This window comes from Lactuca virosa, chromosome 1 (genome assembly GCF_052849685.1).
Source record: "Lactuca virosa cultivar CGN04683 chromosome 1, Lactuca_virosa_CGN04683_v6, whole genome shotgun sequence".
Taxonomy (NCBI): Eukaryota; Viridiplantae; Streptophyta; class Magnoliopsida; order Asterales; family Asteraceae; genus Lactuca; species Lactuca virosa.
This window is the reverse complement of record NC_136426.1, coordinates 329,799,578-329,825,935: the sequence shown is the minus strand read 5'-3', so window position 1 is coordinate 329,825,935 and position 26,358 is coordinate 329,799,578.

Genomic DNA, 26,358 nt, shown 5'->3' with positions numbered 1-26,358 from the left:
ATGAACACTTCCTGAATCCCAGGGAACCCGGAAAATACCTAATGCTCGAATACTCCCACATTCAATCTTGAAGTCCAAAAAGCAGATGCCCCAACTGATATACCAACAACGAGCTACCTCCCTTGGCGCCTTCACCCGCCAATCACTAACGGTTACTAAATCTGTTGAATCCTGACAACGTTGATTAACCATCCTGTGGAACCCTGTCCGTAGACATCCCAAATAATAACCTTCTTTCCAATGTGCCCCAAGCGAATCTCCCTCTCTCGAATCTAGAAATCATATCCTTCAGAGTCTCGCGCCCTGACTCACTAACTAGCTCAATCATCCACAGCTGAACTGCAGTAGCTGAAATAACCTTTGCCCTAAGCCGGGCCACAACTACTCCAAGACATAGTGTACGATCCCAAAAGTGCGATAGATCGCACAATCCATCCTTACCGCCCGATACAAGAGATCGAAGGCGAACCGGACCTCACCAAATACTTATGCAACATCGACCCACCCGCGCTCACCAGCGCTGAACTACTGTCGCCAATCCCGACTACTAGCTGACCCCGAGCTGGAAATACAACCTGATCCTGGGGTCACAAGCCTGCTCATTCCTTTGAGCTCGCAAAGCTGAAAAGGGCACGATCCTTGCTCTAGAACGAAATTCCTATCTATCAATTAACCATTCTGCTTCCAGCTGCAAAACTCCAGCTGATCATAGTCCTCACTCCCTTCCGGAGTCCTCGCGACTCGCATTCCGGCCTCGAGCAAATCCCCCGAAGCCTCAATTCCATAAACACATGTGCTAGTCACTCCCGCTCAGCCCGCGGAATGTAATGAGTACAGAACATCTCTCGGATCACAAATAACCGCAGCCGTCGGCTCATCAGAATAAGATCCTATTGTTGGATTAGTGTCTAAGTCCATAACTATTTTGGTATGTACTTGACCCGATTGTGAGCATGGTCCTTTTGGGTTGCCTTCACCATAGTAATATGTAGGATGAATTAAGGAGAGAAAGGTTTAATTATGATTTATTAATATATTATAAGAATAATATATTAAAGGAGAAATCATATTGGTTAATTAATATTAGTCAAGAATTAATTAAGAATTAATTTTGTGACTAAAAGAGATTAATTAAACTTAGGGGACTGGAATTGTAATTATAGGATAATTGCAATTGGGCTATGGATCACCTTGGAATAATAGGTTGGACGAATTCTATGGGGAAGCCCATTAGAAATCGTCCAAGGCATGTTCCAGAAGGGGTCCATGGGCTGCTTAGGGCTTAAGCAGTCAAATTAGGGTTTCCTTGTTGGATAAACCTAATAGCCTAAGTATATAAGGAACCCTTGGGCACCAAAAACGTGGCTAACACTTGGATTAGGGTTTCCAGCCGTTTTTGTGCCTCCTCTCTCTTCTCTCCTTCATCCATTTGCTTAGTGGTGTTTGTAACTCCATTAGAGGTGCAACACTTGAGACACTAAGCTTTCTGAAGCCAATCAAAGCAAGGAATTGATTGTTATTACTATATAACAATCAAAGGTAATTACTAAACCCTTATTTCAGTTCTTTTTTGATAGATCTAGGGTTTATAGCTTTGGATATTCAATTGCATGTTCATTAGACAAACTAGATCCAAAAGCTATTAGGGTTTGCTTGTACACCATAGGAATGTTGTATTGCTCGAAACCCATCAGTGGTATCAGAGCCTAGGGCTGTTTGTTAGTGAATTTGATGCTTGTTTGATCGATTTTTGCATGAAAAACGAAGTTTTTTGCCTTATGAATCTCCGACTCGGCGAGTCAGGCCGACTCGGCGAGTCCAGTCCCTGACTCGGCGAGTCTATGGATCTAGCAGCGTTTTTTTGGCGATTTTGTTGCTGTTTTGGCTTGGGATACTTACCATAAACGTTTTTAATTCATAAAATCCGATTTTTATTGATATTGGGTGATTATCCTTACCAAAATAGAAGATAATTGTCAAAATTTAGATAATCTTTTGTTTTATTAGATAAAGATTGATTATTTGTAATTTAGATTTGAATTATCTTGTGAAAAAGTTTCAATTTTTCCCCTTTAGGTTTTATAGTTTAAATTTGAACTTAAAAGTTTTGTTTTTGAAATTTAAATAGTTAAACCCTAATGTTTTGAAATGTTTCAAAACTTGCCCTCAAGTTTTGGAATTTAAAAGTTGATTAAAAGTTTAATTTTGAAATGTTAAATTCTAAAACCCTCGTATTTTTGAAAAGTTCAAATTACACCCTTATGGTTTTGTTAATTAATTAAAGTGTATAATTAAAAGAGAGTTAATAAATCCATAAAGTTTTGGTTTACATTTAATTAAATTAAAAGTATAATTAATTAAATTAGACCACCTAGTATTTTAAAAGTTTAAAATACACCCTATACTATGTATATATGACATTAAAAGTCTAATATTATATATGTATAAGTAAACAGTCAGTCTTACCGTTAGTAGGCCTCATTCACGAAGCTGGTCTATAAGGGGTGTTTAAGGAAATTGCCTATAAAATGGCGATTGAATGGTATCCACTCTTACCCACCGCACTCTTGACTAGTGGAGGGTCGTTAGCCAAACGGGTAGGATAGGACGAAACCTTCCATTATAAGTATAATGAAGTACAAAGTAACTACATGCTTTTACAAATTCCCAAACTCTAGTTACTTTAGGCAAAATGTGAAATTGTATGCTAATCCATGGAATTACACTTTGTACCCTTGTCAAACGTTAGTGGAGCGTGTGTGGTTAACCAGCACACTAATTTGGGATTGACATTGGTGGCGAAGGGTGGATCGATGTTTATCATAGATCAATGGAGCGTGTGTGGCTAACCGACACATTGATTAGGTGATAGTATCATTGAGTGCATCACGTGATTCGTATGGTTATTCACACCTTGTTTGTGATCCTCGGCATCCCAGTCGCAAACTTGAAGGGCATAATCGAGATTAAACATGCCATTGAAAAGTTCAATGAATCTCAAAAGATCTAGGAGTTTCAATTCATTTAAAACTTAAATTTCTTTTTTGTTTTTCTTGGTGGAAATTGGTAAATCGTCATTTACCTACCTTCAAATATTCTGCAGCTAGATTACGGCATCGCTCTTCTAGGTTGTAGAGTATTGTGTTGGATCCTAGCCTTGATGTTTCGTTTGGGTGTTACATCAAGGATTCTAATCAACTTGACTTGAATTTCTCCCGTTTTGTAGATGTCTGAATCTAACAATGGTCTTCCCAAATCCATTGGAACAAGCTTTCCAAATGAAGATGACGTTCCAAGATACGATCAAGGAAATGAGAGTCATGCTTCACTTCCTCCACCTCCTCCAATTGTTCTCCCTGACCCACAAGTTCAAAGGCTTGAAAAGTTCAAGCTCACTCAATCCCTATTGGCAAGTAAGCACGAAGATGGGAAACCTGTGTGCGCACACGTCTTAGAGATGAAGTCACACATTGATAGGTTAAGGATGTTGGGTGTCGATATCTCAGAGATGTTGGCTGTTGAGTGGGTTCTTCAGTCACTTCCTGATTCGTATAGTGAGTTTGTAAGAGAGTACTATGCGATGGTTCACGACGTGACCCTCATTGATTTGACCCATTTGCTTATTTCTGCTGAATCAGTGTTGATTTGGCGCACTGGTCAAGCAAACTTGATTGGTCAATCAAACTCCCATGCTTCATTGGACACTAGCTACATTGGAAGTCCAGAAAAGGCTGAGATTGTCCCTTGCTGTGTACCAAAGGAGTCCATTTGCTTTTTCTGCCAAGATAAGGGGCATTGGAGACGAAGCTGCCCTATTTGCCTGAGAGATCTAAGAGATGGGAGAGTCAAGACGTATGGCTCTACTTCAGGTAAAATCCATTAACTAACTCTATAAGTTCCTATTTTTTTGGTTCTTATTACATGATGTGATAAGATTACATTTTGATGTTTTGCAGGATCGAAGAAAAGAAAGGAAACTTAAGGAAGAAGCGTGCTGAATCTGATCACGAAGAAATGGATTTCGATCGCATGGACTCAAAGATCGGATTTTTGAGCTGCTACTTTAGAGTTAGGGTAGATTTCTAAGAAATATGTAATAGCATAGTTTTTCAGTTGAATTGCATTGTAAGGACAAAGTTTTTCCACAATAAAATAAAATTTGTTTTTTGTCTTATTTATTTATCCTTGCAATGGCATGTATGAAAAAATTGATGTTTAAATGTTTCTTCTATTAGCAATAATGGATTTGATTCTTAATTGTGTTATTTGTGGAATTGTCGAGAATACCAAATAGGGAGAGTTTCTCATCACCCAAGTTTCAATTGGACAGAAACTTGGAATCATGCAACCTGCATTGTGTGATGAATGAGAAACTTCATATTTGAAAATTAGACTAATTCCTTGACAAAGTGTCAAGTGAAGGACTAAGAGATCGAGTACATTAGGTTGTGCGTCGATCAAGTCCACCACAAGAGTAATAAAGATATTCGTCATGATTTACTAAAGTTTAGTAAATATGGTTATACTTATAAGATTGAGTATAATTTTGAGTTGATTGAAAGAGTTTCAACCAATAGCAGAATGAATAAGAAGAATCTAGTAGGCAGAAAGATAAAAGTTTCTCTATTCTAAGAAGAAGGGAGAGTAACTTTTATTGTGTTTTATGATAGGTCTTAATGATTAAGAACCATGTCTAAATTGATTCTCTAAGTGAGTCTTAGTGTAATTGCATGTCTAAGAAGAGGAATCGAGAATTGTAGAAATGGTTATATCAAGAAGTCAATCATACTTCGTTCCAATATCAAGTCTTAGAGTCTAAGATTGTGACTTGAGTGACAAGTCTTAAGAAGGTTTATGGCACTCATCAAATGTGGAGTTTGGAAAAGTTTTCATATTCTTGGACATTTGAAATTGGTAAGTTGTGATGTCTTGGATAAGTCAAAGACCAACTAAGACCAATTGTGTGAAGTGTTAAGCTTGATAAAAAGCTACACTAACTCTTGAATATTTGTTTGTCAAGAAATGTTTCTTGACAAGAGAACCTTATATGTCAAGGAGTCAGTGGGAGTCTTAATGGTCTTGAAAAGGTTCAAGAATAAATCCAGAATAAACCTAATTGATCATCACTAGCGCACGACTTGAGGTTTGTAACCTATCGTGGATGACAATTTTGTTTTCTGCGCCATTCCAGTTAAGTTAGTTATGCTTCTGAGTTCTATGAGTTCTCATTTGTATGTATAAAGGCAAGCACCTTGATCAATGGAAGGTACATTGATATGTAAGGGTGAGTTGCTAAACTACTTGGAAGACATGGTGGGCACTCGTGTTACCATGAGGCAAGAAATCAAGATTGAAAAAGTTCAGTCCATATGTTTTTGGATTTGTCACAAACCTTCATTTTGGAAAATTCACATGGATAGGAACACATACACCATAAAATCTAAGTGACATAAGGTTTCCCTCCTTCATGAAAATGATTGTGAGGAAATGCTTTCACTAAGAGAGATTTTAAGAAGATAGCAATTGTGAAAATTGTATTCTCAAATTCGATTATGATTACGACATCCCTCTTCATAGTTCGAATTGTGAGATTTGGCAATTAGTCTGAACATTTGGGACTTAGTTCTGAATTTGTCTAGACACACATATGAGCTTTCTAAGGCAAAGGTGTATGAGTTTAAGAAGCTTAGATAAAGGCTTATCAAAGCATCAAGTATTTAGAAATATGAACTTAAGGAATTCAATAAGCATTGTTTTCTGGAAGTTCAGATGTTTTCTAGATATATGTCAAAGCTAGTGGGAGCATAAGTGTTATGCTTGTATTGTAATAATCATCGTGTTAGTGGGAGCATGATTATTATTTCAAGTATTGCGAGTTAGAAATAATAATAATAGAAAACAAAGATTAACTTTGCAAAGCTGTAGGGGTTGAAAAGTTGTTTTGCTATAATTAAGGGAGAGAATATTATACTTCGTTTCAATATCTAAAGCTTAGATTGAGAAATTTTAATAAATTTAGTCAAAGGATACATGGTGTGTTCTCAAATTTCGATTATGATTACAGCATCCCTCTTCATAGTTCGAATTGTGAAAACGTGACACATAAAATATTATGGCAGAAGATTGATAAAGTATCATATCTTTATGTAAGACATTATGCATCGTGTCCCATACGCTTAGGGTATAGGATCGATTGCAAATGCTATAATATTTGACCATTCTAAAATTTTCCAAATGCCTAGGGCATTAAGAGGCAAAAGGGACTAGAACTGGATTTGACTAAAATAATTAAACAACTATCAAAGGACGATCTAAGGTTCGCCAAGGAATTGTTGCTTGTGAGTAGATGGAAGTATAGTACTGGATGGACTATATTGACATTATTATGAATAGATAAGATTCTATTAAGAATGAGTTGTCGTATGGAAAATATGGAAATGTTTCCATTAATGGGAATTGGATATTAAGAAATATGTCTAGATTAGAAACTTTTATGCGAGAAGGATGTTCAAAGGAATGTACTTTGAGTGAGAGACATCACATCTATATATTTGTTTTGTAACAATTTCTGATAGAGTATCTTGTGATTTCATTGGCCGAGTCTTTGTGACTTTTGTGTTGTGACTTCACGAAAGGATCGTTGCATAAAATGTTAGAATCTGACATATTTTAAAAGTGGCAAGAATTTTGTATTCTTACGCTAATAATAAGGATTGGGAATTGTGAAATGAGTTTCATTGGAAATGTTTTTCAATTGATCTATTTCACAAAGTAAGGATCATAGGAAACCAAAGTGTGCATGCTTGAAGCATGGGACAATTGTGGTTATAATTCGAGTAATAAGTTGATTTTCTGAAACAGTAAGCAATGAATAGTGAGTAATCAATATGGTGTTTAAATAAAAGTGTTTTATTTACGCTCAAAAGTTTTGGGGCCATATAGGATTAAGTATTATAGTTGTGTTTCATTTTACATGTTTTGACTTCCAGAATAACTGGGTTATTCGAACCTCCACAGTCGGTCATACGTTGGAAGTAGGTATGAAGGAAGACTGTCATGAATCTGTCTGTAGATTATCTAAGTGTTTAGACATAGCACAAGTTTGTTGCAGAGTTCATGAGTGCTTTAATAAGATTAGAGTATTGGATCAAACCCACGCTCACTTGAATCACTTCATGGTTTTTATCATGAGTAATTGTGAGACGATAACATTGTATATTCTTGAAACCAAGACGTGTGAGTTGTTATTTGTTGGTCGGTTGCACTTTGATAATAAGAAAACACACAAGTAACTTGGTGTTATAAAACTTATTGTTGTGTGTGATTCGATCAGTAAATGCAAGCGAGCATTTGAGTCGAAGTTTATCCATTCCTTTTACCCAAAGTGGGATAAAAGCGATATCTGTGGGCCTCTCGATGATTTAGTGATGACAACCTAAGCGCTTGGCCAAGCCGGGACTAAGTTGATGTGTTCAATTGTAGTCTGTTGTTAGTCGTCATAAATCGGAAGTCGGGAAACAGTATAGAGAGAATCATCAAATTCATGTCTTGTGTCTATACGAAATCTTGAGAATGGAGGAATATATAATCCCTTATCTAAAGGACATGCGTATCTGATAAGATCAGAGTCGAGAGCGGCTTTTGAAAGCTACGATTTCTGATCTGGTTCTAAAGTTATGCAAAATAGTTATTAGACTTATCCAAGTGGGAGACTGTTGGATTAGTGTCTAAGTCCATAACTATTTTGGTATGTACTTGACCCGATTATGAGCATGGTCCTTTTGGGTTGTCTTCACCATAGCAATATGTAGGATGAATTAAGGAGAGAAAGGTTTAATTATGATTTATTAATATATTATAAGAATAATATATTAAATGATAAATCATATTGGTTAATTAATATTAGTCAAGAATTAATTAAGAATTAATTTTGTGACTAAAAGAGATTAATTAAACTTAGGGGACTGGAATTGTAATTATAGGATAATTGCAATTGGGCTATGGATCACCTTGGAATAATAGGTTGGACGAATTCTATGGGGAAGCCCATTAGAAATCGTCCAAGGCATGTTCCAGAAGGGGTCCATGGGCTGCTTAGGGCTTAAGCAGTCAAATTAGGGTTTCCTTGTTGGATAACCCTAATAGCCTAAGTATATAAGGAACCCTTGGGCACCAAAAAATTGGCTAACACTTGGATTAGGGTTTCCAACCGTTTTTGTGCCTCCTCTCTCTTCTCTCCTTCATCCAATTGCTTAGTGGTGTTTGTGACTCCATTAGAGGTGCAACACTTGAGGCACTAAGCTTTCTGAAGCCAATCAAAGCAAGGAATTGATTGTTATTACTATATAACAATCAAAGGTAATTACTAAACCCTTATTTCAGTTCTTTTTTTGATAGATCTAGGGTTTATAGCTTTGGATATTTAATTGCATGTTCATTAGACAAACTAGATCCAAAAGCTATTAGGGTTTGCATGTACACCATAGGAATGATGTATTGCTCGAAACCCATCACCTATAACAAGTCCCGGTACTGGAAAGCTCGACCAGCTCCTCCCCCTACCGTCGTTACAGCTGCTGTGGCTGCTGCGACAGCCGTATCAGCAAGGCTGCATAGAGCTCATCGAAATTCTCAAACATGACGGTCTCTTAATAGACCCGAACATCTCCGGTAACTGTCCCCAGACGAACTCGATCACCTCCTCTCGGATGATCTCACTGACACGATCCTCTGACAATGTTGGCCTATCCTGGCTGCCAACTCCCGATCCTAACCTGGATCCGATCTCAAGACGTCTCGTAACCACCATTCTGGTAAGACACCGGAAATATCTCTGGTAATCCATATAAAGACAGGGGACCAACTCCTGACCCAACCCTAGGGGTTGTGACTTCCTTGCTACGCGTATGGGTCCTGTGCTTTTAGTAGTACAGGCCCATACTACCTTCCACATCTACCCATATTTGTCTCAAGTATCACCACAACACCCTACTAATACATATAGCAAGCACTCAATCCTCACCCCTAGAGGAATGCTAAATCTCTCATAACTGGCCTCGCGGCCTCTCACGACCCATCCATCCATGAAACTTCCACCAACCCCTACAACACTAGTGTATGCTAGCCATACATAACGCTGAACCCTATAGACTTTCGAATATCCAATCCTACCCTAAGCCCTAATCAATAAGAACAGAACATAAGGCCAGATAAACATTCTCAGGCTATAAGATCTTAATTATATACAACTGTGATGCATACACAAGACAACTACAGTAATGAGTCCAATTTCACATAAAGGAAACCCTAGGCTAGCAGGCACTATGTAATCAAGCAATTCTATCATGCAATTCCTGAAGATCCCTAGCCTAGTACTAGCATGTTGTTCTAACATATCACAATATCAAATAACTGTATAGTATTTTGGGGTCTACTTACTGGCTCCGGCTGATCGTACACTTTACATCCTCCTTTACTTATTTTTAAAACCATTTTAAAAATCATTTTAAAATCATTTCCTTGATTTGAGACTGGATTCACACGAGTGTTCCTCCAATTCACTCAAACCAAGGCTCTGATACCAACTTGTAACACCCATAAAATTCGAGCAAATTTAAAACTTTTAAATCATTTGAAACCATTCAATTATTACAATTTGTTTTCAAAATAGTTTATACATCAGAGTTCCCAAAAATCATAATCATCAATCGAGGAAGTGTACGGTCACGCCTTCGCCTCCCCGCGGCCATCCGCTGAACCTGAAACAATAAACTGAAACTGTAAGCCCGAAAGCTTAGTGAGTTACCCCCAAAATACCAACCTCTTATAACCATAATCATATCATATCAACAAATACAGAACAACATGCATACTGAACCCTCAGCTTGACTGTACCGCCTTGCAAGGCCTACTGTCTACTTGGATCTATCTTGAGCCTTCGGTATGACTGGACCGTCATGCAGGTTCACAGTCTATCCGGACCGCTCGTCGGGTATGTTGGCCTCAACCGCACGAAGCAGGACCCCGCCTCAACCCACCCATCAACAATAACCATGTGCACATAAATAACATATATTGGCATATATATAACAGTCATACCGATTTAACAGATCATCAATCATAGCAACATCCTATAACCAGGATACTGACCTAACCAGGTCACTAACATAACATCATCCTATATACCAGGATACCAATCTAACAGATCATAATAGCATAGCAACATCCTAATCAGGATACCGACCTAACCGGTCACTAACATAATATCATCCTATATACCAGGATACCGACCTAAACCAGATCACTAACAAAGCATCATCCTATATACCAGGATACCAATATAACAAATCATAATAGCATAGCAACATCCTAACCAAGATACCGACCTAACCGGTCACTAACATAACACCGTCCTAACTACCAGGACGCAGATCTAACAAACCAATAAGTATATCATGCGAATACCCGGATACAAATCTGATAACGGGTCGCCCTTGGTGTCGTAGACCCTGTTGATATAGTGAGGATAACTCACCTTGCAATGCCGGAGTGAAACATGAAATCACGCTCCCGAAACACTGCCCCAAGTTCCAACACCTATAAACATCAATGATCCAATTCATAAATACCCGCTTACCAATTATTCTCAAAAGTCAAAACGGTCAACCCTCGGTCAAAGTCAAAGTCAACTATCAAGGTCAACAGTCCATGTTGATCTCAACCTGTTGAGTACCCTCAGCTACTCGCCGAGTTCCTTGCATAACTTGCCAACTCGCCGAGTCACCATGCCACTCGCCGAGCCCAAGGCAATATTCATCGGACTCGCCGAGTTGTTCATCCAACTCGTCGAGTTCAAGACCATCTTCATATGACTCGCCGAGTCTACCATGCGACTCGCCGAGTCCCTTCAGTCCTTCATCCATACAGATGCTTTTTAAACCATGCTACGACTCCATACTGCAGATCCAACTTCCCAAGGCATGCTTATCACGTAAAGTTGAAAACTTTACGTGCATGCAAAGCTATATTGACTCATAATGTCAAATCCAAGCTTGAAATGGGGTTTTACACTTTAGGAGGGGTTCATACTGATGGGTTTTGAGCATTCTAACACTTCCTAAGTGTACATGCAACCCTAATAACCTTGAATCTATGTTTTCTCTATATACATGCAAATTTCATTTTCAAGGTTATTTCCTAACTAGCATGGCATGGGGATTACATAAAACATAAAACTAGTAGAAATACATACCTTGTTGTTGCTTGGATTCCTTCAAGACTTTGTGAGCCTAGCACCCCAAATGTTGTGCCTCAAATGCTTCACACAACACCACAAGACTTGGAATAACTTGAGATAATGTCACTTAGCCTCAAAAATGGTTATGCCCTCTCTAGTAACACTAGGTCATCTAGATCCACTAGGTCACCATTTTGCTAGCCATAGGGTTCCTTTTATAGTGTTGTCACAATTAGGGTTTACACATGAATGCCCTTAATTATCATGACTCTTGATTTCCCATGACCCATGGATTTGTAACTCCCATGGACTATCCATGGAGCTCCATTTGGTTACATCCATAACCCATAAACCATGGATCATTAATCCACCATAAAAGAATCGATGATTGTCATAATCAACCCTATATATTTAATTAGTCTCACTTTGATCACCAAATTAATCCTAGATTAATACTTGATCAATACTAATTAAATAATACTATTATTAATATATTAGAACTTATAATATATTAATAATCATAAGTGCCTTATTCTCTCATTTAGTCTATCCAAGTATTGCAATGCCATGCAACCCAAATGGACCATGCCGGGTCGGGTCAAGTACATACCAAATAAAGTTATGGACTTAGACACTATATCCAACAGTCTCCCACTTGGATAAGTCTAATAACTATATTTGCAAATATGACTTCAAAATCCGACTAGCAATCGTAGCTCTTTCAAAGTCTCTCGGAACTGAGATGATGATGATACGCCATTTTAAGATAAGTGATCATACAATCCTCTATTTTCATGATATCAGCCGGACAAACACATGGAACATGGTCTTACTTATTGTCCAGCATTTGTTTCTCGATTCTCTGATTTGTTTCGACATAGAACTAAATTGAACACATCAATTAGGTTCTGACCGGGCCCGGTACATAGGTCAAAACCAAATCATCGAGGGGCCCAGATATCGCTTCTATTTCTAGAAGGAACAGATAAACTTCGACTGATATGCTTGTACTAACTACTTGTTGAATTATTCACAAAGGCACGTTTTATAACATCGAGTTACCAATGCGTTTTCGTACAATCAATGAATAACCAATTCATAGTCAACAACTTTTATCTCTAGGTTTGAAGATTTATATGATATTACCGTCTCACGATCACTCGAGATAAATTCCATGAAGTGATGCAAGTGAGCGTGGGTTGGATCCAATACTCAGCCCTTATGAGTACTCATGAATGTTGTAGCAACCATTGCATTGTCCAAAGCACTTTTAGACAAATCATACAAGCCAAATTCATGACAGTCTTAAATCAATACTTACTTCCAAAGTTTGACTGACTGTGGATGGTTTGAATAATAACATAATTATTCTGGAAGTAAAAACATGCAAAATTGAAACATAGTAAACAATCAACACAAGATAGTAACACCTTACTCATAAATAAATAACAACTTTTATTTATCATCAAATGTCAATTACATTTTACAAGTTTCAGGAATCTAATTATTGAAACTAATATCATCCCTCAGCCCAATGCGCCTCGCATGCTGTAAATGCTTAACCCTGCTCAGTCCCTTCGTGAGGGGATCTGCCGGGTTCTCATTTGATGATACCCTCTTAGCCACGAGGAGTCCTTCTTCTATTCGATGTCTGATGAAATGGTATTTTCTGTCAATGTGCCTAGATCTCCCGTGATCTCTTGGTTCCTTAGCCAAAGCAACCGCACTTTCGCTGTCACAGAAAATTTCCATTGGCTCTTTTATAGCTGGTACAACTCCAAGGTCTCCGATGAAGTACTTTAGCCATATTGCCTCCTTAGCCGCTTCACTTGCTGCTATGTACTCTGATTCACAAGTAGAATCAGCTACTGTCTCCTGCTTGGAACTTTTCCAAGTAATTGCCCCTCCATTTAGGATAAAGACCCAGCCCGAATGAGAGCGGAAATTATCCCTATCAGTCTGGAAGCTAGCATCGCTATATCCTTCCACTCTCAAGTCATCACTGCCTCCGAGGGTAAGGACCCAATCCTTAGTCCTCCGCAGATACTTGAGAATGTTCTTTACCGCTGTCCAGTGTGCCTTGCCAGGGTTCCCTTGATATCTACTGACCATGCTCAAAGCAAAGGCCACATCAGGGCGAGTACAAGTCATAGCATACATGATCGAGCCCACAGCGGAAGCATATGGTATATGACTCATCTCAGCTATCTCAGCCTCTGTACTCGGACTCTGAGTCTTACTTAGCTTGGCATTACTCTGGATTGGTAATTCTCCTTTCTTGGAATCTTGCATACTGAACCTCTTCAGCACCTTATCCAAGTAAGTACTTTGACTAAGTCCAATTAGTCTCTTACTCCTATCTCTCAATATCCTTATCCCTAGGATATAGGCAGCTTCCCCAAGGTCCTTCATAGCGAAACACTTCCCAAGCCAGGACTTAACCTCCTGCAAGGTTGGGACGTCGTTTCCTATGAGAAGTATGTCATCCACATACAACACCAAGAAGCTAACTATGCTCCCACTAGCCCTGACATACACACAAGACTCATCCTCACTCCTAGAAAAGCCAAACTCTTTGACTTTCTCATCAAAGCAAAGATTCCATCTGCGAGATGCTTGTTTCAATCCATAAATGGATTTATCAAGCTTACACACTCTATTAGGGTATCTTGTATCGACAAAACCCTCTGGTTGAGCCATGTAAACATCCTCAGCCAACTTTCCATTAAGGAAAGCGGTTTTGACATCCATTCGCCATATTTCATAATCATGAAATGCAGCTATGGCTAACAATACTCTAATAGACTTAATCTTAGCTACTGGTGAGAAGGTCTCATCATAGTCAACTCCCGGAGTTTGAGTAAAGCCCTTCGCAACCAGTCGCGCTTTATAAGTGTGTACCTTCCCATCCATGTCGGTCTTCTTCTTGAAGATCCATTTGCACCCAATTGTCTTACGACCTGGTACATTGTCAACCAAGTTCCAAACTTGATTGTCATACATGGACTGAATCTCGCTGTCCATAGCCTCCTTCCATTTAGCAGACTCAGGGCCTGCCATGGCTTCCCTGTAATTATTAGGTTCATCCAAATCTATTAGTGTACTATCACTAATAAATGTATCACCTTCAGTGGTGATGTGATAACCATAATAAAAATCAGGTGTGTTCCTCACCCTAGTGGAACGTCTTGGAGGTACAGACTCATCTATCGGATCAACAGGAGTTTCCTCCTCAGGTTGGTCGATAGCATTTGAGGTTCCTTCACCACTTGACTCTTGAAGCTCTTCAAGGTCAATTTGCCTCCCACTGTCCCCTTGGCTTATGAATTCTATCTCACGAAAGACTCCTCTTCTTGCTACAAAGACCACATTATCACTGGGTCTGTAGAAGAGGTAACCAAAGGATCTCTGTGGGTAGCCGATGAAAATACACCTCTCACTTCGAGGTTCAAGCTTATCATGAGTCTCACGCCTCACGAAAGCTTCACAACCCCAAATCTTGATGTGGTCCAAATTGGGAACTTTCCCAGTCCACATCTCGTGAGGTGTTTTGGCAACCTTTTTAGTAGGGACTAGATTAAGGATATGGGCGGCAGTCTCTAAGGCATACCCCCAGAAAGAGATTGGTAACGAAGCTCGACTCATCATGGAACGAACCATATCCAGCAAGGTTCGATTGCGCCTCTCAGCTACACCATTCAACTGTGGTGTTCTGGGAGGTGTCAATTGTGAGACAATCCCACATTCCTTAAGATAGTCAAGGAACTCAATGCTAAGATACTCTCCTCCCCGATCGGATCGGAGCATCTTGATGTTCCTGCCCAATTGATTCTCCACTTCCTGCTTAAACTCTTTGAACTTTTCAAAGGTTTCTGACTTATGCTTGATTAAGTAAATATATCCATATCTACTGTAATCATCAGTGAAAGTCACATAATAGCGATTAGCATCCCTTGTAGCAACTCTGAAGGGCCCACACACATCCGTGTGTACAAGGTCTAACAAACCTTCACCCCTATCACAAGTACCTGTAAAGGGTGACTTTGTCATTTTTCCAAGTAAACAAGACTCGCAACTATCATATGACTTGAGGTCAAATGATTCCAAGACTCCAGCCTTTTGGAGTTGGCCTATGCGCTTCTTGTTAACATGTCCAAGACGACAATGCCACAAGGATGCTTTATCCAAGCTATCTGAAGAATCAATATACAACACATTATTTCCTATATTGTCTACAACATTCACGGCTTCATATACACCATCACAAGGTAATGCTTTAAAGTAAAATACATCATTGTAATAAACATTAATAGCACCATTTTTATTATCAAATGAAAATGTAAAACCTTGTTTGTACAAGCCATGAAAGGAAATAATATTTCTCGCCATTTCGGGCGAGTAACAACACTTATTCAAATCTAACATTAACCCATTATTAAGCAATAAAGAATAAACTCCTATCTTGGTAACAGGTGATGCTTTCCTGTTGCCCATGACTAAGTTTATCTTCCCGTGCTCCACTTGCTCACTTCTTCTTAGTGCCTGCAAATCAGTACAAATGTGAATACCACACCCTGTATCAAGCACCCAAGAATTAGCATTAGATGAGTTGTTAGACAATATTGTGTAAATACCTGCATGGGTGGGTTTAACCTTCCCATCCTTTAGATCTTGCAGATATTTAGGGCAGCTTCGCTTGAAGTGTCCCTTATCCTGGCAATAGAAGCACTGTGCTTCCTTTGGGTTTGAAGAAGGAGTAATGGGACCTTTCTTTGTCGCACTTGAAGAGGAACCATCAAGAGTCTTACCCTTGGTACCCTTCGAAGGGTTTTTCCTCTTCTTAACCTTTCCCTGCCCAATAGCCAGAACAGGGGCTGTTGAAGGAGTAGAAGTAGCAACCGCTTTACCCTTAAGGCCATTCTCAGCTGTCCTTAAGAGTCCTTGAAGTTTGCTAAGTGTGACTTCCTCCTTGTTCATATGATAAGTCATACGAAACTGATAATAACTTGGAGGTAAGGAATGGAGAATGATGTCAATCGCCATTTCCTCAGGAAAATCAACATTTAGCTTCAGCAACCGGTCAACGAACCTTTGCATCTTCTGCAAGTGACCGGTGATGGGTTCACCATCTTTCATCCTTGCGGTTATCATGGAGGAGATGATTTCATACCTCTCCTGACGCGCGCTCTGATGGTACCTTTCCATCAGATCCAGGTGCATCTCATAAGGGTAGAAATCTTCATAGGATTTTTGAAGTTCAGGAGTCATGGTGGCCATCATGATGCATGCTACTTTAGTAGCATCCTTTTCATGTGCAACAAACTCCGCAGACTCTTCAGGAGTAGCAGTGGCTTCATTCACAACCTTAAGCTCCCTATCGAGGACATATTCTTTGTCCTCATAGCGGGTAATCATTCTGATGTTTCTGATCCACTCATTGAAATTGGATCCATCAAAGATGACCTTACCACACAAGTTCATAAGGGAAAAGGAGCCTGTTGTGTTTGAGCCATAAGCATTGTTGGAAGACATCTGAAAGGAAAGAAAGACAAGTTTCATTAGATTAGGAATCCTTAATAATTCACCCAAATGAAATATTAAGGCTAGGATCCAACAAACTATTTATAGTTGGAAGAGGGATGCCGTAATCCATACTATAAAATATTTGAAGGTAGGTAAATGACGATTTACCAATTTCCACCATAAGAACGAAATATTTTATTATTAGGTTTTATTGGTTTTGAAACTCCTAGATCTTTTGAGATACATTGAACTTTTCAATGGCATGTTTGAATCTCGATTGTGCCCTCTCAAGTTTGTGACTAGGATGTCGAGGATCACAAACAAGGTGTGAATAACCATACAAATTGACTTGGTACCCTCAACAATATTACCTAATTGATGTGCCGGTTAACCACACACGCTCCACCGATCTATAATAAGGTCAAGTTACCCTTTGCCACTCTTACTAGTCCATGTTAGTGTGCCGGTTAACTACACACGCTCCACTAACGACTTGGTAAGGTACAAAGTGTAATTTTATGGGCTAGCACCAATTTCACATTTTCCTAAAGTAACTAAGATTGGGAATTTATAATGTATAGTTACTTTATAATTCATTATACTTTTAACAAGTATTTAAAGTCATATCCTACCCGTTCGGCTAACGACCCTCCACCGATCAAGGAAGCGGTGGGTGAGAGTGGACACCCATTAAGTCACCATTTTATAGGCAACAACCTTATACCCCCCTTATAGACCGGCTTCGTGAATGAGGCCTACTAACGGTAAGAATGACATATTCTTATACATATCTATATAATAAAATTATAATAATAGTATAAGTGTTGATTTTTAAACTTTTTTAAAAATCTAAGGTTTAATTTGGAATTAAAGTATTAAAGTGTAAGACTTTTCAAATTCCAAAACTTGAGGGCAAGATTTGAAACTATTCCAAGTCTCTTCAATTTGTAACTTATGAGTTTTAATGGTTCATAAAATGAAGACTCTTCATTTTATGAAACCTCTTTAGTTTTTTAATCACAATTAAAAGAAGTGACTTTTGGTTATCCATTACTTGAGGACAAGTTATGGACACCATCATAGCCATTAAGATCATGAATTAAACACACATGGTGGTTACACATAATTCCTATGATCTTCTAAAAAACTCATAAGAACACAAATTCATGTCAAGCAATTTCAAGAAATCATATAAACATATACAATACTTGAAAATTGATAAAAGTCATGTAAAATGGGTTAACATAATCATTATCATTTTGAAAAACAGATTTCACAAGTCCAAAACAGATTGGGATAATGATCTTAATCCATTTCCAGCAACAAAACTCGAAAAAACTGCTCAGCACGCTCCTACTCGCCGAGTGCATTATTCTACTCGGCGAGTAGAATGAATTTGTTCATGGACTCGGCGAGTCCAGTCGTCAGAATGCAGAATTTTCGATACCACTGATGGGTTTTGAGCATTCTAACACTTCCTAAGTGTACATGCAACCCTAATAACCTTGAATCTATGTTTTCTCTATATACATGCAAATTTCATTTTCAAGGTTATTTCCTAACTAGCATGGCATGGGGATTACATAAAACATAAAACTAGTAGAAATACATACCTTGTTGTTGCTTGGATTCCTTCAAGACTTTGTGAGCCTAGCACCCCAAATGTTGTGCCTCAAATGCTTCACACAACACCACAAGACTTGGAATAACTTGAGAGAATGTCACTTAGCCTCAAAAATGGTTATGCCCTCTCTAGTAACACTAGGTCATCTAGATCCACTAGGTCACCATTTTGCTAGCCATAGGGTTCCTTTTATAGTGTTGTCACAATTAGGGTTTACACATGAATGCCCTTAATTGTCATGACTCTTGATTTCCCATGACCCATGGATTTGTAACTCCTATGGACTATCCATGGAGCTCCATTTGGTTACATCCATAACCCATAAACCATGGATCATTAATCCACCATAAAAGAATCGATGATTGTCATAATCAACCCTATATATTTAATTAGTCTCACTTTGATCACCAAATTAATCCTAGATTAATACTTGATCAATACTAATTAAATAATACTATTATTAATATATTAGAACTTATAATATATTAATAATCATAAGTGCCTTATTCTCTCATTTAGTCTATCCAAGTATTGCAATGCCATGCAACCCAAATGGACCATGCCGGGTCGGGTCAAGTACATACCAAATAAAGTTATGGACTTAGACACTATATCCAACACATACTTGCCAAAGCTGATAGCTTTGTGGACTTACAAATCAAAGAGAGTTCAGATCTGAAGTTACAACTTCAGATCTGAGCTCATACCCAAGAATAGCTTCATAACCAAGCCAAGAAACCCTAAACTTCATCCAAAGAGATCTAGAAAGGAATGAGGCCAAGATCATGAATTGATACCTTAAATGAAGCTAGGTGAGATAGACTTCAGACCCACAAACATTCTTGCCTCTAACTTCTTGATCTTCAAGCTTTTTGCATCAAGGTCTTCTTTCCAAGCTTGAAATTCACACTAATATGGAGCACACACACGAATTAGGGTTTCTGGACTCTCAGGAGGCTGCAAAGGGACTAAGGGAGGCTAATGATCCCTTAAATAGGGTGCCAAACCCCGGAAATTAGGGTTTCACCCTCCAGATCCAACTCGTCGAGTCACTCTTCCGACTCGGCGAGTTGGTCACTTAAACACGTGGCCCAAACCCGCTGCTACGCGACGAGTCAGGCAACCAACTCGTTGAGTAGATCTTGAATTCACGAGAATTTATAACCATAAATTGGTATTCGAGAATCGGGGCGTTACACGGCCCTTCTTGAAACCGCAATCTGAACAGCAACAGACAAAACTTTCAATGGCTGACGCTCAATCTGAAAATTCCCAATTCTGCTATCAAGCACCGAGATGACACGATTCACACGCTGGGGAGTTTTACCGAACTCCCAACTCACACAAACCTCAAACCAATCAGCCACTTGGGTTGTCTTCCTTTCTGACAACAATGCAAAACTTATCCCACTTTCAAAACCGCTCCTGCTACTGAATCTCATGATAATTCTCCCCCACTTAGAACACTAACCACACCTACTGGTGTGGAACCTGACGTAACTTAGCCGATAGCCCCCAATGCTTGAATGATCCCACACCCAAATCTTGAAGTCCAAAGATAGATGATCTACTAATACTTTAGCAACAAGCTATTTCCCTTGGCGCTCTCATCCGCCAATCAATAACGATCACTAAAAACCACTGAATCCCGACAATGTCGAATAACTATCCCATGAGACTCTATCCGCAACCTCCCACATAATACCCTTCTTCCCGAGTGCTCCAAACAAATCTCTCGCTCTCGAGCTCTAGCAATCTTATCATTCAGGGTCTCGCACCCTGACTCACTTACCAGCTCAATCTTCCATAGCTGAAGTGTAGTAACTGAAGCAACCTCTGCCCTAACCGGGCTACAAACTACTCCCAAAACTTAGTCTCTAATCCTGAGAGTGCATTAGATCGCACAATCAATCCTTACCGTCTGATACAAGAGATCCAAGGCAAATCCGATCTCAGCCCCTACGGGTCGGAACGGTAATCGCGTACGCCTCATGAGATACTCATGCCACATCGACCCACCTGCGCTTACCAGCGCTGAAATACTGTCGCCAACCCCTGCGACTAACTGACCCGAGCTGGAATACAACCTGATCCTGGGTCACAAGCCTGCTCAATCCTTCGAGCTCGTAAACTGAAAGGGCACGATCCTTGCCCTAGAAAACGACATTCCAATCCTATCAATTAACCGATCTACCTCTAGCTGCAAAACCCCAGCTGAACATAATCAATATTTTTTTCTAGAGTCCCCGCGACACACACTCCAGCCTCGAATAAAACCCGTGAAGCCTCAAATCCAGAAACTCATGTGCTAGCCTCTCCCGCTCAACCACGGAATGTAACGAGTATAGACCATTCCCTGTCCCAAGTAACTGCATCCCTCTGCTCATAATAATATGTCCCTGTAACAAGTCCGGATACTGGAAAGCTTGACCAGCTCCTCCCCCTGCCGTCGTTACAGCTGATACAACTGCCACGACATCCGTCTCGGCAATGGCTGCATAGCTCTCGTCGAATTACTCAACCATGGTGGTCTTGATAGACCCAAATATCCCCGGAAACTGTTCCCTAACAACCGCGATCACCTCCTCCCAGATGATCTCACTGACACGGTCCTCTGACAATGCTGGCCTATCCTGGCTACCAGCTCCCGATCCTAACCTGGATCCGGTCTCAAGTCGTCTCGTATCCACTATTTTGGTAATACCCCAAAAAGATCTCAGATAACTCATATAATAACAGGGAACCAACTCCCAACTAAACCCTAGGGGTTGTGACTTCCTTGCTACGCGTATGGGTCCTGTGCTTTCAGTAGTACGGGCCCATACTACCTTCCACACCTACCCATATTTGTCTCAAGTATCACCACAACACCCTAACAATATACATAAACATAGGGAGCGCTCAATCCTCACTCCTAGAGGAATGCTAGATATCTCATAACTGGCCTCCCGGCCTCACACAACCCACCCATCCATGAAACTTCCACCAACCCTGCATCACTAGTGTATCCTAGCCATACATAACGCTAAACCCTATAGACTTTCGAATATCCAATCCTACCCTAAGCTACCAATCAAACAAGAGCAGAACATAAGGCCAAATCAAACATTCTCAGGCTATAAGATCTTAATTATGTATAACCGTGATGCATACACTAAGAAACTACAATAATGATGTCAATCTCATATAAAGGAAACCCTAGGCTAGCAGGCATCATGTAATCAGGCAATTCTATCATGCAATTCCTAAAGATCCCTAGCCTAGTACTAACATGCTGTTCTAACATCTCACATAATCAAATAACTTGTATGGTATTTTGGGGTCTACTTACTGGCTCCGGCTTATCGTACACCCCGCATCCTCCTTTTCTTATTTTGAAAATCATTTTAAAACCATTTTGAAAATCCCATCCTTGATTTGAGACTGGATTCACACGAGTGTTCCTCCAATTCACTCAAACCAAGGCTCTGATACCAACTTGTAACACCCGTAAAATTCAAGCCAATTTAAAACTTTTTAAACAATTCAAAACCCATTAGTCAGTACAAAATGTTTTCAAAATAGTTTAATATCAGAGTGTCCCAGAAACATAGTCATAAAAAGTGAGGAGCTGTACGACCATGCCTTTGCCTTGCCACGATCCCCTGATGCAGCTGAAACAATAAACTGAAACTGTAAGCCCGAAAGCTTAGTGAGTTACCCCCAAAATACCGATACACATACAGTCCACATAACCATGTCAGCAACATCATAACATAACAAACTGAACAACATATAATGGGTCCACAGCTTTACAGACTGGATTACCCCTGGGCCCACAATGTGAGTCTGGATTGCCTATAGGGCCCACAGCTCACATATTGATTGCCATCAAGCCCACAGTACGAGTCTCCCTCAGCTCGTATCTGGAATGCTCCACATACTAGATTTCCACTGGGCCCACAGTGTGAGTCTGGATTGCCTTTCGGGCCCACAGCTCACGTCTGGATTGCCATCGAGCCCACATTACGAGTCTCCCTTAGCCCGTATCTGGAATGCTCCCGGGTTTGTTGGTTACCGCACGGAGTAGTATCACCTCAACCCATCCCACATAACATATCAACATATAACATAACTACTGAGCATGCAAATATTCATATAACAACACAGGTAGTCCTACAGATCTACCTAACTAGAATAACCACTAGCATGCAACACTAACTCATACTCAACATAACCACTGTGAGGATAACATATCCAATGGGCCGGCCTTGGTGCCTTAGACCCCTTAGTATAGTGATGATAACTCACCTGGCATTGCTGAAGTCCTGCAGATAAAACTCCAGCTGCTGGTTGACAGATTCCCGAACTGTCAACATCAAACAATACCCAATTAATAATTAGGTTCCAAGCCCAAGGTCCAACTCACACCACAAAAGCCCAAAAGTAAAATAATGGGCCAAAGCCCAACATATGGCCCAATTTTCCAAATTGGGCCCAGACCTCTACATGGTCTTTCCTTAAGTCCCATTCAATTATTCCAATCCAATTCCCATGGCCCATTATCACATAGTCATAAAGGCTCAATTATGGCCCATCTATGGCCCAATTTTCCAAATTGGGCCCAAGTCCTCACATGGGCCTTATCCTAAAGCCCATCTAATTACTTTGGTCCATTAACTTGTTCTTGGATGGCCCATCAATAGTCCAATCTTCAAAGCCCAATAGTAAGGCCCAATTCAAAGCCCGAGTGAGATTAGGGCTTTCACATGAAATGATGATTAGGGTTAAGTGTTTCTTACTTAACCTCTTAAGGACATAATCCATGTAACACCCCAAATTTCAATTGTTCAATGAAGGGCCAAAAGTGTAAATTTAGGAAAGCGAGTCGACGAGTAGGTCCGCTTACTCGCCGAGTCGGAGCAGGATTCCATCACGGTTTAAGTGGCCAACTCGCCGAGTCGGCGGCTTGGACTCGACGAGTTGGTGCTGTAGAGAGAAAACCCTAATCCCGGGGGTTGTGCCCTATATAAAGCACATTATAACCCACCCTCAACCTCTTTGCTACCCTTTTGAGATCCAGAAACCCTAGAATCGAGTGAGCTTCCATTAATAGAGAGAATAGAGCTTTGGAAGAGAAAATCTTGGAAAGGGGCTTGAAGATCAAGAGGCTTGCTGCAAAGGAGTGGTGTAGATCCGGTATCTACTTCAGTTGGAGCTTATATTAGAGGTAATAATCTGTTGCTTGGGCTCTTTCGCATCTAGATTTATTATCATTTGAGATTTGGGGCATTTTTGGTATGATTGTGAGCTATTTCGAGTTAGAGGCTTAGATCTGAGGTTGCTACTTCAGATCTAGGTTTGTGATGGTCCAAAATGTCATAAAGCTTCTGTCTAAGAATTGTTGGTAAAGCCCCTTTGTCATGAACCCTAGCCCTAGAGTGTTTTGGGCTTATATCTCCTTGGTTTCACGTAAAGTTTGCAACTTTATGTGAGGGTTAGGCTGTAGAAGAGTGGATCTATGGATTGGAGCCCCTGAATGGCTCAAAAAGCCACTGTATGGATTGAGAACTGGAGAGACTTGGCGAGTCACACGGGTGTACTCGACGAGTTGTATGAACATGTGCATGGACTCGACGAGTTGAAGAACAACTCGGCGAGTCTGTTGAAGATTACCTTAGACACGGCGAGTCTGTTCTTGGACTCGGCGAGTCTGGTTGCAGAACCCCAATCTCTTCTGGTTAAACCTCAAAGTAGTGAGTCGGGAGGTGACTCGGTGAGATGAGCAGGATGGGACACGGAGATCGTTGGACTCGACGAGTCTTGGGGTGACTCGGCGAGTTGAGTCGTGTTCTAAGAGTTTTCAGAGTAAAAGGCTCGACGAGTCAACGGGTGGACTCGGCGAGTAGGGTCAGTCAGGAAGTTTGACTTTGACTAAGGACTTTGACTTTGACCAAGAGTTGACCAGTTTGACTTCCAAGGGTATTTTGGTAATTCTGGTATTTGTTCTTTGGTAGCGTGCTGTGGTGAAGTTCGTGTCGGTGGTCGGAGCAGCTTGGACGTATCTCTTCAGTCAGCAATTGCAGGTGAGTTATCCTCACTATATCGACAGGGTCTACGGCACCAAGGCCGGCCCTTTATCGGATGGAAATCCGGGTATTGTTTGTTATGTTATTGCTTTGCTAGATCTGCATCATGGTATTTAGGATGGTGTTATGTTAGTGACCTGGTTAAGGTCGGTACCCGGTATATAGGGTAATGTTATGCTAGTGACCAGTTAGGTCGGAATCCTGGTTAGGATGTTGATATGCTATGTGATCTGTTAGACTGTTTGTCTGGTTAAGGATTTGTTATGTGATTAATTGTTTTATGCGCACAAGGTTGTTTGATGGGGGTTGGGTTGAGGCGGGTCCTGCTTTGTGCTGTAGGCCAACATACCCAGGGCGGACCGGATATTCCGAAGGCCCAGCGAGTGGTCCGGATAGGCTGAAGGCCCCAAGAGGGTGGACCAGACGTGCCGAGGCTCGGAGAGTGGACCAGCCCGACTGAAGGCCCGGTGTGGGCGGACCAGTCATACTTTAGACTCAGAGAGTGGACCAGGTGGATTGAAGGCCCGGTGCGGGCGGACCAATCACACTGTAGACTCGATGTACATGGCTAGATTCGGAGGGTGGACCAGGTGGACTGAAGGCCCGGTGCGGGCGGACCAGTCACACAGTAGACCCGTTATGCATGGCTGTTCTATTTGTGATATGTTATGAGTATGTTTATGTGTGGTTGGTATTTTGGGGGTAACTCACTAAGCTTTCGGGCTTACAGTTTCAGTGTATTGTTTCAGGTACTTCAGGAGATCGTGGCAAGGCGAAGGCGTGATCGTACCGCTCCTCATGTTTTATGATTTATATGATATGGTTCTGGGGGATACTCTGATGTTTAAACTATTTTGAAAACGAGATGTATGAACTTAATGGCTTTTGAATGAATTAAAATGTTTTAATTTGGTTGGAATTTTTGGTCGTTACAAGTTGGTATCAGAGCCTTGGTTTGAGTGAATTGGAGGAACATTCGTATGAATCCAGTCTCAAATCAAGGAAAGATTTTTAAATGGTTTTCAAAATAAGTAAAGGAGGATGCAGAGGGTACGATCAGCCGGAGCCAGTAAGTAGACCCTAAAATACCATACAAGTTATTTGATATTATGTGATATGTTAGAACAGCATGCTAGTACTAGGATAGGGAATTTCAGGAATTGCATGATAGAATTGCCTGATTATGTGATGCCTACTAGCCTAGGGTTTTCCTTATATGACGTATTCAGCTTTCCTCTAGGAGTGAGGATCGAGTGGTGTGTATATGGTTAGAGTGTTGTGGTGATACTTGAAACAAATATGGGTAGGTGTGGAAGGTAGTATGGGCCCGTACTACTAAAAGCACAGGACCCATACGCGTGTCAAGGAAGTCACAACTCTCTAGGGTGTCGGTTATGAGATAGTTCCCCGGGCGGGTATGTGATGTGTCTAAGGGTCTTGTTGGTGTATTGCAGTATGGCGATTACGAGACGTTTTGGGGCAGGATCCGGTTCGGGATCGGGATCAGGAGAGGGTGGTCAGGATGGACCAGTACCACCCGAGGTCATTGGTCATATGAGTACGGATGAGTTGGATGCCAAGATTCTTGAGATCGTGCATGATGAGGTTGCTGCCATGTTCAGGGCTGAGTTGCCAGAGATGTCTGGGTCGATCAAGACCGCCATGGTTGAGTATTTTGATGAGCGCTATGCAGCTCTTGCAGACACAGCGGCCGCGGCAGCTGCATCGGCTGTGGCAGCGGCAGGGGGAGGAGCCAGTCGGGGCTTTAAGTATCGGGACTTCGATAATACAAAGCCCCTACCTTTGATGGAGTTCAGGATCCTATCATTTATATGAGATGGTTTTCAGACGTGGAGGGTTGTTTCTTCACGTGTTCATGCCCTGCGGATCAGAGGGTGAGGTGTGCT